Source organism: Drosophila bipectinata, unplaced genomic scaffold, assembly GCF_030179905.1.
Source record: "Drosophila bipectinata strain 14024-0381.07 unplaced genomic scaffold, DbipHiC1v2 scaffold_76, whole genome shotgun sequence".
Classification (NCBI taxonomy): Eukaryota; Metazoa; Arthropoda; class Insecta; order Diptera; family Drosophilidae; genus Drosophila; species Drosophila bipectinata.
The window spans coordinates 25,962-42,779 of record NW_027223001.1 but is presented as its reverse complement, the minus strand read 5'-3'; positions in this window follow the sequence as shown (position 1 = coordinate 42,779).

Below are 16,818 nucleotides of genomic sequence, written 5' to 3'. Positions count from 1 at the left end.
TATTCGGCCACCATACACCTGGTTCGTACATGCGGGGCTCCAACTAGGGGGCTCCAAGTTGGGGCCGATCGATGTAGCCAAGAGCTGACGAGTCGAACGTGTTGCACGAGGTTGGAAGCCGGCGCGTTATCGGTCTGATGGCGACACCGAAAAAAATATATGTATGACAAGAAAGCTACAAGAAAACTAAATAGGACTGGAAAACTAAAAGTTGAACTATCAAGGAAAACTAAAACTAATTAAGCTTTCAGTTAATCTAACTTTAAATTTCTAACTTTAACTTAGTTTAAATTATTTTGTAACGATATGTATTTTCATATATTTTTACTTTATATGTATCTTTCTTCGGAGTACTGCTTGGAGTTTATGAAATGTTCTTCGAAAATAGGAATTTGATTGTTTCAGAAGTTTATTAGATAGAAGGATATATTATCGTAAATTAAGGAACCAAAGAACCATAATTGATCCCTTAAATAATATTCAAAGAAACTAAAAAATGTTTAGCCTTTCAGATAGGAATTGAAAAGAGTTTGGATAGTGTTCAATAGACCTTATTTTAAAGTTTCTATTTTATTTATTTATGTTTTATAGTAAACCTTTTTGATTGCCTGTTTGTCCAATTGGTCATATTCAGAACAAACTTTTTTCAAATCCCTTTATCCAGTGGCATATGCCATTCTTCCCCCCATGGATTCTGGATGAATCCCACAGATTTGTTTTTATCTCTGAGGATCTTCTTCAGGTGTGTGATGCAATGGAGAAAAGTAAAAGAAGACGAACCTGAAGCCGGGGCTAAAAGACTTTAACAAGAAACCGACACAAGGAAAACATCTTGCAATTTTTCCATAATCAGCCAGTGAGCTACAAATAGCTTTTGGGTTGTCTGCATATGGACACCGCACCTTGCTACCAGCAGCGGCATGAGCAGCACCACCACCAGCAATCGAGAGAATCCAGCAATCCGCACCAGGCATGGCCAGACTGGCCGGCAGTGAGATCTATCTGGCCTACGACTGGGCCTTTTACACTTGGTCGAAAGAAAAATTCCATGTCACAGACGCAGTTATTTATGCGCTTCAGTCCGGACAGAGTCGGACGGACAGATAGACGGACACGAGGACAGACATAACTGACTGCCGGCAGTTTTTCCTGACATTGTCACATGAACATGTCGCGTTAACCTTTCCAAAGCCAAAGCCAAAGCTAGAGTCAGAGTCAGAGTTAGAGCCAAAAACAAACCGCAGGAGGCCCGTCCCAGCTTGGCCAATAGATAGCCATAAGCGTTATGCATGTGAAATCTAACACACAAAACTTATTATTACTCTCCATGAGCACAACTGTCAATATTTTAATTGCCGCGACTCTCGGCGCAAAATAAAAATAGAGGCTTAAAACCAATAAAAAATGCAGCCGGTTGAAGTCCAACTTTGAGTCCACTGCGTGTGTCCGCATTCTGTGCTCAGAGAGCACCAAGAAAATTCATTTTTTCTTTCCTTTCTTTAGCCTGCAAAGCTTCGATCTTCCAAAGACCAGGCTAGACTGACTAGCTAGCTGGCTGGCTACTTTTTCCAATAAAGCAAATCGTCTTGGAAACGTGCCAGGCATTTTAAAAGCCATACGATCACTCCGCAAAGTGGTTCACATGTGGATCGTCGGGTTTCGTAACCTTTTTGTCACCAATTAGTTAGGCTCCGTCTAAGTGAGCTATAAAAATGTCAAAAACCAAAATACTGGAAAAATCTCCCAAAAATTTACTCTGAATTATGGTCCATAATCGGACGAGTGTCGCATAATGAAGATTCGGTCGGGTATTAACGTTTTTTGTGATTTCTATTCCATTGAATCGCCGGCAGACAAGGCAGAAAACTTAATTAGGAAACCATGTTGGGGAATTACGTATGCAAAATGCGCCCATAAGACCCCACACTGCCACTGGCTGCAATGTTAGGGTGTGTTTTCCAGAAGTGGTTCGTTCGGGTGGGGGAAGCCAGTCTGGTCTACATAACAACACGTGCTGGAGTGCACCCGAAAATAAAGCCCTTTTGTTGATCTTATCGGCACTCGACCAAAATTACAAATGAAACAATTGAAATCCATGAAAAGTTCCCATAAATAGATGTAAGATCTGAAATTATTGACACTGGTTCGGGGAAACAAGGTCAGGGGTTTTAATTCAATGGCGATCCTTCAATATTATTTAAATAGAAATATTCGATTTCAACAAATACCTTTCATACTGTCTACCAGAAATGCCAAAGTCAAGCTCAAAATACAAATTCCATTAAAGGTCCCACATGCCAGTCTCATAAACCTCCAAAACATCAGAGTTACAAAGAGTAAAAGCCAAGATTTAAATCAGCCATAGATTTGTTGCGGACCCAAGAAATGAGTTAAGAAAAAGTTACATGGAAAATACTTTGGTTTCAAACAGGAAATCCTACACACAGACTTCTAAGCTGTGCAGCAAATTATCAAAACGCCAACATCTTTTTGACAAACTGCGAACTGAGCCCCATCGCCGTAGAAGACCGGCCCCCTCTTCGGGCCACTTCTAGCCAAAATTCCCCCGTGGTGGTCCCGGGACGAGAAGGCGAACAACTTTTCTCTGATTTGTTGCGATCGCAATCGGTTATGGAGTTTGGAATACGTTCCAGTTCCTCCTGCTCTCCAGGAGAGCTTTCGAGGTCCATTACATGGCTCGTTTGGGAGATCGGCTTGACGATTGACATGCCTCACCGTAATTTTTCATGCAATGATCTTTTTTCTTTTACGGCCAACCTCGGTTTTTATTTTTGTTTTTTTTTGCAGTTCTTGTTTTGGTCGTCATTCAACGCATCGTTGACCTATTGAACCATAATGCCGGAGTAGCGGCGGCACCAATGCACATGTGCCGCAAAAGGATCGGCGCAAGGTCTCTCGACTCCAGTACCAATTCTCCTTCTTTCAGGCCTGCCCTCTCGAAGTCACGTTTCGCCATTTGGCCACTTGGAACCTGTTCCTGCCGCTACTTTTTCTCGCATGAATCATTATTTGTTGTGGTAAGCTAAGATCTTTGCGGATTCCGTTGGGAGGAAGGAGGCACAGGCACAGGAAGGTTCTTGCCACAGACAGCTGCAAGTTGGGCCAGCAAAGAGCCGCTGGGTGCAGTCGATGCCTCCTCGTTTGCGATCGTTTGTGATTGATACTATTTATTGGTTGTTTTGGCTGCGGCCTGTCCAGAATGAATCGTTCCTGAGAGTACCGAATGATACGCATGGCTATCAGGGTTGTCAGAGACATACGAAAAATATATATCTTTTAACAATCACGGGAGTGGTGTAAAATTATGGCTAACAAATTATAAAAACCAAGGAAGTTTCTGTAAGTAAAAATCCGAGCCATTTAGTTTTGAGACAGATGGTCTATAAAGAGTGTAGAGTTCCAAAACTAAATCCTTCATTAAAAAGTTTAACCGTAATAACACTTTTTTAAAAAATATTTCCAGCATCTAGCTAGACAATCCTAGTACATGTTTCTGTTTTAATCACTGTGGCACTTATTCACCTGATAATACAGGTAGGGAGGTTCCTTCCTTTCTTTAGATCTTTAGCCAATGGCTAAGTCTATTGATGAAAGAATTTTACCAACGGCTCTGGTTTCCACTCTCCATGCACACATCTTTTTTCAATTTCCACCTCGGCCAGCAACCTTGCCCCCTGGATATCTCCCCTTTTCTTCGGTGTTGGCTTGCCCCTTCCAGGGTCTATATAGTTTACCCCGGTGCACACTACTGTCAGGCAGTTATCTACGGACACGTATCCGCGTATCCGGCGTGGAGCGTGCGAAAAAGTGGGCGTCCACAGGTTAGCGCAATCTTCGACCTTTTGATCTTGTTTCCACAGCCAGGCTTTTTCTTTTTTCTTCAGCTTGAGTGTTTTTTGCTTTTACCCAATGTGTTGCAGGCCAGGGGCCACTTTTTGGTGGCAGCAACTGTTGCGTCGCCGCTGCTGTTGCAACTGTTGCAACTTCCTTTGCGTGTCAAGTGCAAATGCATTAGTAGGGAGTAAATAGGCAATCGGCTGATTTCTTGCGTCATATCCGTGTATGCATGTATATGTTGGTGGGAACGTAAATCCACAATCCAATATACACTCACATATATATATAATCCTAAATAAAAAATACATATTGACCTTTCATCCGACCCTGACATAAATATGTCTCCTGCAAGAAAGTGATAAAAAGGGATCGCAGCAGGTCAATTGGTTCCTTTTTTTTTCTTGACCCTTCAGGGTGGATTTTCACTTTTCTACGAAAAGGTTTTCTTGTGATATACTTACTCCTTGTAAAATTCTGTATTATATTTTATATTATAAAATTAAATTTCTGTACATAAGTCCGAGTTAATTTAAAATTAATTAAAAAAGAATTGGAGTAAAAAATCCTTTTAAATGATATGCAACACCATAATAAAATTTTGGATATTTTTTTTTTAAATAATTATTTGTTCTTCATCATTAATTTTAAATTAATTACAAAATAATTATAATAAAATACATTTTTAAATGAACTGCAGCCCCATGAATATAATTTTTGTAAATAAGCATTTTATTTTTTGTTAATCAATTTTATTTATTTTTTCACGATCCTGAATCTTATTTATTTTTTCACGATCCTGAATCTTAGACAGGTATCTTAAGTGGACAGTTGAATTTGTAGGGAATTAGGCAAACGGCGTATAAGCACCAGAAAAATTTTAGTAGTATGTAATTAGGCAAACGGCGTACGACGTAAATTTAGTGGCGCCATCTATGGGTCAAGTTTGTGTAAAATTGGGCAGCGCCATCTACCGTAATATTTTATACGCCCTCTATTGGCATAAAAGCAAACGATCATGCCAAAAATTATACTTGCCAGGATCATCGCCGTCTATGTTTTCTATATTTTCTGATATCTTGTCTATGTTTTCTATATTTTCTGATATCTTGCATTGGGTCCCATTAAGGGAAATATGCATGTAAAGAAAAGATCATGTAAAAATGAAACTTGCTAGGATCATCGTTTGCCTAATTACATACTACTAAAATTTTTCTGGTGCTTATACGCCGTTTGCCTAATTCCCTACAAATTCAACTGTCCACTTAAGATACCTGTCTAAGATTCAGGATCGTGAAAAAATAAATAAGATTCAGGATCGTGAAAAAATAAATAAAATTGATTAACAAAAAATAAAATGCTTATTTACAAAAATTATATTCATGGGGCTGCAGTTCATTTAAAAATGTATTTTATTATAATTATTTTGTAATTAATTTAAAATTAATGATGAAGAACAAATAATTATTTAAAAAAAAAATATCCAAAATTTTATTATGGTGTTGCATATCATTTAAAAGGATTTTTTACTCCAATTCTTTTTTAATTAATTTTAAATTAACTCGGACTTATGTACAGAAATTTAATTTTATAATATAAAATATAATACAGAATTTTACAAGGAGTAAGTATATCACAAGAAAACCTTTTCGTAGAAAAGTGAAAATCCACCCTGAAGGGTCAAGAAAAAAAAAGGAACCAATTGACCTGCTGCGATCCCTTTTTATCACTTTCTTGCAGGAGACATATTTATGTCAGGGTCGGATGAAAGGTCAATATGTATTTTTTATTTAGGATTATATATATATGTGAGTGTATATTGGATTGTGGATTTACGTTCCCACCAACATATACATGCATACACGGATATGACGCAAGAAATCAGCCGATTGCCTATTTACTCCCTACTGTAGGCTCTAGGCTCTAAGCGTTATCTTTTCTTTCGAGTCTTCTGATTGGTTTTCCCGATTCATTAACCGGAAAAATGTGGGGAAAATTGGGGTGGTTTTCATGCGTTAACTCATGTACATGTATTGATGATACCAATACATTCAAACACAAGTACCTGTTTTCCGTTTTCGAGGATCAATAGGTTTTGAGGTTTATGCTAAGAATCAAATTTTTAGTATAAATCTTGCCTTGCCGGTTAAAGCAATTTTTACGCTTTTTCTTTTTACAAAAAAATAAAAACAAAAACCTAAATCATAAAAATGGAGTCGAAAGTTGCGTGTGACTTGTGCTCTAAAGTTATTAGTGTGAATGAGTTTATAACTCATTATGATCGATGTGAAGGACCTCGAAATGCCTTCTCGGAGATGAAGAAGAAATCTCAGGCCAACGGTTTGGCGAAAGCTTTGTATCGTTCGCGAACAACGGTGACCAAAAAGCAGGAGGAAAATCAACAACCAAAAATTCAAGGAATCAGGAACCAAGGAACTACATCAAAACATAGTATTTTCAACGTATCATCAGCGGTCAAACGGAAGGCTGGTGTGTCCAAGGAAACTAGCCCTCAAGAGGGGCAACCCATGGATATTGAAGAACAGCCATCAACATCAAAAAGGGCTAGACTAGACCGCATAATTGCTGAGAAGAATATTTGTCCCGATTGTAAGCAAAATTGTGCTTTCGTTGAGGAAAGAATTCATTTACATTCTCCAAATCATAGAGCAGCATTAAGGAAACTTGTGTGGCAAAATGCTAACATTTTTCCTATAACCCAAAGTGATACTTTTTACACAAAAAAGTATAAAGTATTCGGAGTGCGCGATCTAGATTTAAAAGAATTTTACATTGGATGTAAAAATAATCTTATAAACATTATAAAATATGCACTTAGCGAATTAAGAGCTATAAAAGTGCGTCTATCAGTTCATGGAAAATATGTAAAACCGACTGAAGAAACTGATAAGATGCAAGAGGAAACAAAACATTTCTCGACAAACTATAAAGCAATTTACGTCAGCTCATATAATGACGTCGAATACATTTTAAATGACGATAACGAAATGTTAATTGCAAAAGCCGATGAATTCCAGGAGAGGGATTCTGGATGGGCTATTAAGCATTTTACATTTTATGAAATACAAATATTAAAGCTAGAGCACCTTCCTGGATCAGGATATGTTGAAGCACCTAAGAGCATAAGAAAAAGAAATGCTCTCATAAATGTTAAAAATAATGACATTTATTGTTTTAAGTGGTGTATTTTGGCTCACATAGCATATATGAAACACATTCAAATAAATTTTGGTACATCAGCGCAAAAAAAATCAGCTCGCGAAAAACTGCCCAGAACTTCATTTTATGGGATTTTTGATATTAGCCAACCAATTATAACATATGAACAACAAATATTAAACTTTTCGGGAATAGAGTTTCCCATTACAAAGAATGGAATAAAGCTGTTCGAGAAAAATAACTCAAATTACAGCATAAATGTATATGAAATTTATGATGGTCGCATAGAAGGTCCTACAATTAGAACTAAAGAAGTAAAAATCCATCATATCGATATATTGGGAATAGAAAATCCTAAAAAAAATTGTTTGCATTATGCGTACATTACAAGCATAAAAACATTGTGTAAATCACAAGTGAACAACTCAAATTCGGAGAGATATTTTTGTAGAAATTGCCTACAATTTTATTGCAGCACTAACAAGACCCACAATCTAAAGGAGTGCGGTCAAGTGGCTTCACTATACCCACAACCAAACACTAAAACCAAATTTGAAAATTTTTCAAAAAAACTGGCACCACCCGTGGTAATTTATGCGGACATTGAGGCAGTTTTGGAACATTACCAAACAGCCTCAAATAATCCAAACGAATCCTATACCAAGCCTGTGCAGAAACATACAGCATGTGCTGTTTCGTTTTATGTTGCCCATAAATACAACCCTCAGCTGAATAAATTATGGACCTATGAAGGTAAATAAATTATTTTAAAATAAATGAAAAGTTTTAAAGTTAATAAATTTTTCCTTTTTACAAATTACAGGACATGACTGTATGAAGGTTTTTGTTAATACTTTGGAAGAGGAGACAATGGCCTTATATAGCAAATACTGGAAGGGATCAAAAAAACCTATATATAACTTTGACATCTGCGATGAGGACTACCAGGAGCATGGGAACTGCTATGCGTGTGAAGAGGTCATCAGTACGGATGAACGCGTACAATATTTTAACCAGTTCACGGGTAAATACCAAGGTCCTATCCATAGAAGTTGTAAAGATAGTTTTAAGTTAAAAGCTTATTTCCCTGTAGTTTTTCATAATTTATCAAGATACGATATCCACCTCTTTATTAATGCCCTAGGGGGTAAATTGAAACCAATACCCTCTACTAAAGAGTTATATATTGCTCTAAATCAGACAATTTTTGAAAAGGGAAAGACTAATTATACTATAAAGTACATAGATTCCAATAGGTTTTTAAATTCTAGTTTAGAAAAATTAGCTTACAACATGGAAGATAAAGATTTTAAAATATTAAAATCAAAATTTAGTGGAGAGAAGTTTAGGCAAATGAGAAGAAAGGGAGTATTTCCCTATGATTATTTGGATAGTTTTGAAAAATTCAATGAAACCGATCTTCCTCCTAGGGAATATTTTTATAATTCGTTGAAAGACGAAGAGTGTAGTATTAGCGAATACAATTTCGCTAAAGAAATTTGGAGTTCGTTTCAGTGCAGAACTCTAAAAGACTATATGAAATTGTATTTGGAGAGTGACGTACTAATTTTAGCAGACGTTTTTGAAAACTTCCGTAATATATGCTCAAAAATTTATAAATTAGACCCTGTTAATTATGTTTCAGCCCCATCTATTTCATGGGATGCTATGCTGAAGTATACTAAAGTAGAATTAGATTTAATAAGTGACCCCAACATTTACAATTTTGTTAAAAGAGGTATACGGGGCGGTCTGACTCAATGTACTCAAAGAATTTCAAAAGCAAATAATGAGTACATGAGAAATTATGATAAAACAAAACCAAAAAATTATTTGTCGTATATTGACGCAAATAATTTATATGGTTGGGCTATGAGCCAAAAACTCCCATTTTCAAATTTTCAATTTTTAAGCGAAAATGAAACCAATTTATTTGATGTAGAAAATGCTGATTCCTCAGGAGACACAGGATATATTTTAGAAGTAGATTTAGAATATCCTGATGAAATTCATGACAAACATAACAGTCTACCATTTTGTCCTGAAAACAGGGTTCCCCCAGGAGGAAAACAACCAAAATTAATAGCTGATTTAAATTCGAAAGAGTTTTATATTATTCATTTAAAACAGCTTCAATTGTGTCTTAAACAGGGATTAAAATTAAAGAAAATTCATAGAATTTTATCTTTTAATCAGTCATACTGGTTAAAGCCCTATATAGATTTAAATACCCAACATAGAAAAATAGCAAAAAATGAATTTGAAAAAAATTTTTATAAATTAATGAATAATGCCGTATACGGCAAAACCATGGAAAACGTAGAAAAGCGTCGAGAAATAACACTAGTAACTCGTTATGAATCGGCGCAAAACTCTCCAGGGTTTAGACAACTAGTTGCAAGGAATAATTTTCATAGTTTAGAAATTTTTGGAGAAAATTTAGCTGCAATTGAGACTACAAAGACTTCAATTTTGTATGATAAGCCTATTTATATTGGATTTACTGTTCTCGATTTGTCCAAATGGCTAATGTATGATTACTATTATAACTTTTTATTAGTAGAGTGTCCCTCAGCAAAAATAATATATATGGATACAGACTCTTTTATAGTTTCCTGTGAAGAGGATATATACAAAATAATAAAAAAAAATTCTAGCCGTTTTGACACATCAAATTATGAGACAGGAAACCGATTCAACATTATTCAAGCTAACAACAAAGAATTGGGCTTATTCAAAGATGAAAATGCTGGAAAAATTATGACCTCTTTCGCGGGTCTAAAAGCTAAAGCATATTCATTTTTAGTAGAAAACAATGACGAATATATAGATACAAAGAAAGTTAAGGGTGTTAAGCAATCAGTAATCAAAAAACTGTGTCATTTAGATTATATTGAATGTATTAGACATATGAAAACGTACTATGGAGAACAAAGATGTATAAGAAGTAGGGGCCATCAGTTATATACTGATGTAGTTAATAAAGTAAGTCTTAGCCCTAGAGATGATAAAAGATGTGTATTAGCTTGTAATATTAATACTTTAGCATATGGTCATTATAAATTAAGATCTTTATTAAATACAAATGGATAATGTCAATAATATTGTACGTATTTTTAAAAATATTAAATAAGCGACAAAAAAAAAAAAAATAAATAAATAAAAATAAAAATAAAAAAAAAAAAACAAAAAAATAAAATAAAAATAAATAATAATAATAAAAATTAAAAATGTATGTAAATAATAATAATAATTAAAAATGTATATATGTATGTATAATTTGTATAAATAAATTCCAAATTGTAAAATTTTATTTTAATAAATCTGTTTTATTTATCCATGAGTTATGTGTTTCATCAAAACCTAGCCATTTTACAAAAATTTGGTCTTTTTTTCTTTTTATTACTTTTTCAACTAGGAATGCACTTTTGTCTTTAACTTTTTGAATTTCAGCTTCATAAAATGTACCTTTTATAGGGTCACCCTTATAATCAATGAGCTCGTAAGTAACTGGGAATGTAGTCCTTATTTTGAAATTGTAAATATTTCAGTGGTCCAGTTAGGTTCATATCCTTTAACAAATACACCCTTGTATTTGCTTATTCTAACATGGTCTCCTACTACATATTTATGCCTTGGAAATACCTTAACAATGTTATAACATTTTTTCAAAATAAACTCTTCATTCTGTTTACAAACATCGATTGGCCTCATTTTTATAGTTCTGTGGTAAGAATGGTTGTAGTCTTCTACAAGCGAATTCAAATGGGTAATCCATCGATAATTTCCATTAAAACTAAACATTTTCCACATCCTATTTTTTAAAGTTCTGTTAAATCGTTCACAAATCGAAGCCTTAAGGTGTGTAAATGTATGATAATGATTTATATTATTTTTCTTCATAAGTTCTTTAAAGAGTTGATTAAAAAATTCTTTGCCTTGATCGGAATGTATATTTTTTGGCTTGTATTTGGAATCTTTCAATATAGATTTCATAACAGTTGCAACATCCATTGCCGATTTTGATTTTACAGGCTTAGCAAAAGCATATTTTGAAAATGTATCAATAACCGTTAGTAAATATTTATATCCATTATTCTGATTGGAATAGGGGATCATTTCAACCAAATCAATTTGCCAAGTATCATGAAACCCTTTTTGTACGAACTTTCGACGTAAACAAATTTTTCTACAAGTTTTATGTATTTCATCAACAACTTGTTGCTTACTCATTTTTATTTAAAAAAAAAACTTATTTTTTATTGTTAATGTCTGAGGTCTTAGAGATTAATGATTTCTTATAATGAATTACATCTTCTTTTATTTCTTTTGTCATTTTTTTAGATATTTCGAAACATAAACGTGTTAAATCTATTTGAACATTTTTATCATAGTTACCATCTAAATCAGATAATTGAATATCGAATTTTTGTAAAGAGACACACTTCGGAATGATATGATTATAGTACAGATAGGATATTTGCTGTTTTAATATAGTGTTCCAACATAAAAATGTAGTTAAAAATATAGCTAGGCGAATTAATGATCTCCAAGTTTCACTATCTATTTCAATTTTATTACCGAATTGATTTAGTATCAGAACATATTGTTTATCTGATTTTCTAAATCTAAAATTACATTTAATAGTTGATAAAATAGGGTGATCCAAAACTGTATCAGACATTAGGAAGTCATATTGATCAATCTTTAATTGTATAAATTCCTTGTATGTAAGCAGTTGCATCCATTCTTCTTTATCAAATCCAATATAATTGTTTTTGTGCTGCTGCATCCAAATCATTGGAGTAAATTTTCTAGATGTCGAAAATCCACATTTTATTTCAAATTTTGAGCCACAAAATATTCAAAACCAAATATAACTTCATGGTTCTGTTTTTTTCTTATGGCTCTTTCTCTTTTAGCTTGGAGTGTATCCATTGAATCTGAATGTTATTAACAAACTGAAATTAGTTACTAAAATGTGTGGTTTATAAAGGGCTTAGTATGACGTATATACATATATATATATATTATACATTATGTATTACATAATGAAATGAAATATATATCCATATATACAAACTCCTAAGATGTGAGAGCAACTTTTATATTATATATTACATAATGCATGTATTATATAATAAAATGAATGGTATATAAAGACCTAAAATGTAGACACCAAAGTCAGTTTACATTTAAAACTCATTCTAAAATGACTAAATTTGATAGATCAAATTCTGTTATAGTAGATTTTCAATATGTTGTTGGAAATAACAATCAAATTTTTGTTAAGGAATTGGCCTTCATGCCTGGAGGAACTGTAATACCAAACTTCTTTCACTTCAAACCTCCATACAACATTAAGGAGTTGAATTATGATACATTACAACAACATAATATTCATCGAAAAAACATAAACGGATTGGACTGGATGGAAGGAGAAATACCCTATAACTGCTTAAGCGATGTACTTTCTCCACTAAATAAGTTTTCCAATATAATTGTACGTGGCGAAGTAAAAAAGGAATTTTTATCAAAGTTTCTATCGAATAATATTATCGATATAGATATAGGAAAGAGCCTGACATGTTATCCTAATTTTTTTACCAACTGTAAAATTCACAAAAAACTTAAGCTTAGATGTGCTCTAAATAATTTATTTAAGCTTTTTGTAATTTTAGAAAACTGTAATTACGATATATACTATAACGGAGAATCATATGTATAAATTACTTTAATAAACAGTATGATTTTAGTACTTTAATTGAGAAGTTGTTTTAGCAAAATGGATCGCATCTTTGGAAAAGATCCTCGTAAAAAAGGATACAGTCAACTTATATACTGCAACTATTGTGGTTCTGATACTCATTTTGAAAAGCACTGCGCTAAAAAACGGGACCAGGAAAAAAATCATTAGAAACATTTTTTTTTTTGATAATTAGCATTGAATAAACAAAAAACTTTTATCAAAATGTTTACACAATTTGTTCATCCTTTTACGATGCTTATTTGTGGTCCCTCAGGATCGGGTAAAACAACATTTTTGAAAAATTTAATAAATGGAAGGAAGGACTTAATAAGTACTTCAATAGATAGAATAATATGGTGTTACGGTGAAGAGCAAGCGAAACCAAATTTTACCAATATTGAATATTACCATGGGGTACCTGACTCCATTGAAAATGAAAATAATGAACCTATACTTTTGGTATTAGATGATTTGATGATGGGAGCATTTAATAAAAATGTATGTGAACTTTTTACCAAAGGATCTCATCATCGAAATTTATCTGTAATTGTTGTAACACAAAATATATTTCATAAATCTACTCACACCCGAGACATATCACTAAATACAAAATACATTGTGGCATTTAAAAATCCTAGAGACAAATTACAATTTCAATGTTTAGCTAGACAGATATATCCTGAAAACCCTAAAGAACTTTTTAGAATATATAAAGAAGTCACGAATGAACCTCATGGTTATTTACTTATTGATCTTACGCAAGGAATAAATGATCTTTTAAGATTTAGAACAGAGATTTTTAATCCATTATATTCAATTTGCTATTCAGATGAAAATGGTTTGCAAAAAGAGCATAAGGCGATTGAAAGCGAACAAACATTTATTGTATGTGCTCAAAAAAGCAAATAATAAACTTCGAAAAGCGATTATTTGCAATAGTGATAGCGAGTTAGTAAAAACATTGTCGGAGATAGTGATAAATACTTTAAAAGGAAACCATAAAATATCAAAAAATATCTTAAATTCATTAAAAAAGTATAAAAATGTATTACGACATATTTCCAGCTCAAAACAATCTTTAAATTCTAAGAGAAGAGTTCTTATTCAAAAAGGCGGATTTTTACCAATTTTAATAAGTTCATTGCTTTCTGGGATTTTTGGAAAAATTTTGAATCATGATTAAAAGTAAGCATGAGCTAAATAAAGTAATCTTAATGCATCCAAATGCATACCATAAACTTTTAGTAAATGATCGAGGAAATGATCTTATAAATTTAAAATTTTTACCAATTTTAAACAATAAAAAAATTAGTGATTATGATAAATGGATTAAAATTCAACAAGAATTATGTGCATACCAAAATAAAAAGAGAAACAAAGCTGTTTTGCATCAATCGGTATCGAAACCCCCGTTTTCATTAAATCAAAATGTAGAAACCCAAACATATATAGATGATTGGAAAGATTCTATTGCCAGTACTTCTAAAGAATACAAGAACGAGTCATCATTTAAAAGAGAGGATTTACCCGATTTAGCCATTTTACCCAGCGATGAAGAAGAACAATCATCTGAGAAATCTGTTTCAATTCCAATTAATAATAAACGAACACTCGCAGATACTTCTTTCACTGATGATAAGATTTTAAAAAAATCATTAGTTGAGAAAACAAGAATTATAAAAGGAAATTCTACTGAAAAGAAACTGAAACTGAGAAATAAGGTTAAAAAGAATAGAGATTCCCCCTATCCACTAAGAAATCTTAAGTATATAAGTGATTTAGAAAAATTGCAAAGGGCAAACCGCAAAGAAAACAATATCCAAATTGGTAAAAATAAATTAAATTGGATCTCATATTCTTAACTGCAGAGCTTAAAATGTTTTTTCAAAACGAGTTTTATATTACATTGCTCAGCAATGACTCCTTAAATGTGTTTCCTGATAATGTAAAATGCGCTTTTACAAATATTGTAAACCTTCCTGAAACAATGTCTGAGGAATGGGAAGTCGGTATAACTGATATATATTTAAATAATTCTTTTCGAAAAAATCCTAAAAAAAGGAGAGAAACAAAAGAAAATGAATCAGAAGAATCAAGCTCTAATTCAACAGAATTTATAAGTTTAGTAAATTCTGAAACATTTCGATACAAATCGACATCAATGAAAGCGGATGAGATGGAATGCGGTGCAATATTTATTTACACGGACATTATAAAGCCTCGTTGTGTAGGAAGCAAAAGACCACGTTGCTTAAGAGTTTTATTTACAAATGGAAAAGAAAAATTTATGCAGTTTAGAAATGTTGAATATTATCCTATTGAAAATTTTTCACCAAACGAAATTTCAATATTAATTACTGATTCAAGTGGATATAAAATCCCCTTTGAAACTTCATCAGTTCCAATTTTTCTAACTCTGCATTTTAGAAAAAGAAGAAAAAGTCTATAAATAATAATGTTAAGGGAAACTAACATTTAGAATTGATTTACCAACCATGGCGAAATGTTATCATCAATATTATTTAAACCAGTGCGGTGGAAGCTTAAGTAACATAGGTAGTCTCTATGTTTCCCCAAGAATTGTTCAGCATGGTCGTGGTATTGGAAATTTCTTTAGTGGACTTTTTAATTACATTAAGCCGCTTTTTCTGTCAGGGATAAATGCACTTAAAAATCAAGCTGCTGAAACCGGAAAGGCTGTTATAAATGATTTGGGTCGAAAACCTCTACGAAATATCATTCAAGAACAAAGTAAAATCGCATTACATAATCTATCTGACAAAGCAATTCATAAAATTACTAAATTACAAAGTGGTAAAGGAAAAAGGCATAAAAAGAGGAGACCAAGAAAAAATCGCAATCATTTAACAACTAAACAACGTCGTAAACATACGCGTTCAAAAAAGTCAAGAAAAAAAGCATCTAAAAAATTTAAAATTAGTGACATATTTTCCAAATCAAAATGAGTAATCACATTGAATGCATGAAAAGCGAATTGGATCTTTTTGAGCCTCATCCAACGCAAAGCTGTATTTTGAAAACCGAAGAAGTTTCATACAACCCTATTGCTTCTTTGGATAGTGCTTCATCAATTGAATTCGTTTGTTTAGGAAATGGAGAAACCTACAGAGATCTTTCAAGTGTTTACTTAAAACTTGTGGTTCAACTTAAAAAAATTGATAATAGTAGTATTGAAGGAAATGCTGTTGGTGTAGCAAATAATATATTGCATTCTATATTTAGAAGCTCATCTGTATATTTAAATAATACTTTGGTTTCCCAAAGCGACAATAATTATCATTATAGATCATATTTGCAAACAATTTTAAACTATGGTTGTGATGCAAGTGAAAGTCATTTAGCAACACAAGGATATTTCCCAAATTATGGTACCCAAACACCATTTAAAAGTGATGGCAGTCAAATTCTTAAAAACATGTTTCAAAATAGTAATAAAGTAGAATTATTTGGAAAAGTGCATGGAGATATTTTCAACCAACCAAAACTGCTTGTAAATAATGTTGATTTGCGCATTACTTTTAATATTGAAAAAACAGCATTTTATTTATTGGAAACCGAAACTGAATCGAATCTAAAGATCTTGGAAGCCCAGCTGTTCATGAATCATGTAGTAGTCAACCCCAGCATTTTATTAGCTCATCATCACGTTTTACAATCAAAAAATGCAATATACCCATACAATTTATTGCATTTTTAAAAAGAAATGCATCAAAATATACTTATAACAAGCAACAATTGCAAGGATACTTTTCAAATACCTGTGGACATTACTGCATGCTTTTTGGTCTTTACAAAAGCAATCGAAAAACTTTAAAGAGTTTTACACAGAATTTTAAGATAAAAGATTTCACCTATAATGATAAGTTAATTTCAAAAATGTTTAGTAAATGTTTTAAATGATTTAAAATTTTTTTTTTTTTTTTTTTTTTTTTTTTTTTAACCCAATATGAAAAATAAACAATATTATTTATAATATCTATAAAAAAAACTTTTTTATTTTCATGGATTTGGAT